The sequence below is a fragment of the Seriola lalandi genome, unplaced genomic scaffold (genome assembly GCF_002814215.2).
Source record: "Seriola lalandi dorsalis isolate HSWRI2012SDOR001 ecotype SW California unplaced genomic scaffold, Sedor1 jcf7180002054630, whole genome shotgun sequence".
Taxonomy (NCBI): Eukaryota; Metazoa; Chordata; class Actinopteri; order Carangiformes; family Carangidae; genus Seriola; species Seriola lalandi.
The window spans coordinates 2138740-2139633 of NW_019525183.1; the positions used below are offsets into that span (position 1 = coordinate 2138740).

At 43.5% G+C, this 894-nt stretch overlaps 1 protein-coding gene across 1 annotated transcript in view; it reads right to left on the reverse strand.

The window, feature by feature from the left end:
- The window catches only part of LOC111665293 (receptor tyrosine-protein kinase erbB-4), a 257866-nt gene continuing 256972 nt past the window's right edge, over positions 1-894 (reverse strand). Inside the window, exon 29 of the transcript XR_015438067.1 lies at positions 1-56. The gene's annotated coding sequence lies outside the window, so the exon portion shown is untranslated. The remainder of the gene's footprint in view (positions 57-894) is intronic.

Consider the following 894-nt stretch of genomic DNA (forward strand, 5'->3'; position numbering starts at 1 on the left):
GGTAAAAGAGGTGGCTCCACAGTCTTGGTTTGAGGCCGACCTGTTGGAGTCCTGAGCTGGAAAGATAAAAACAAAGGGTGCACAATCACACAGACACAATCAGACAGACAATGCATGAGTTAGAGGAATTTTACATGCAGGTATATGTGTATAGGTGAGTGAGGATGATTGTGTTATGAAAAACATAAACAATATTAACTGAAAACGCCTGCAGCTTCCCCTCAAATCTTAAATACTCTTCTAAAACATTAAATACTCATAAGCAACATCTCACACGTGCTACTCAGAGAACCAGGGCTACAGGAGTAACCTAGAGTTAACCTGCTTCATGGCTTCAGAGTGTGATTTGATCATATTTGATTGCCGTCAAACAAGCAACCCACAGACTCAAATATTGCCAGATCCTGATTGGCACACAGAAAAAGCCCCACCCACTTCAAACATGGGAAGAAGAGCAAAGAGAGAGAGAGAGAGAGAGAGAGAGAGATAGAGAGAGAGGGAGAGAGAGAGAAACTGTCCCAACTTTGTGTGATTTTGTAAGATTGTTTTTTATAGTAAGAAGCTCACTGAGAAAGTGCATTTTCAGGTTCTTCAAGGACGGTCTAAACTCTAATTCGGATATTTTTCTATTGAATGAACAAAACAAAACAAGAAAATATCTTGGCAACAGCATCAGCCACTGGCAGTCAAGAAATACCCATCAGCATCAACACTTTCACCTGGAATCGCATGCACATTTTCAGACGAGCAGATACTGTAGTTGTTCTGAGCTGTGCGGAGTCACGCACTAACAAACTTCCCTCATCTCAGAAAGACTGATGACATGATTGGGAAGCGGCACACGATTCTGATCGCCTCCGCCTCCCTCCCTCTCTCCACCCCCCCACCCCCACC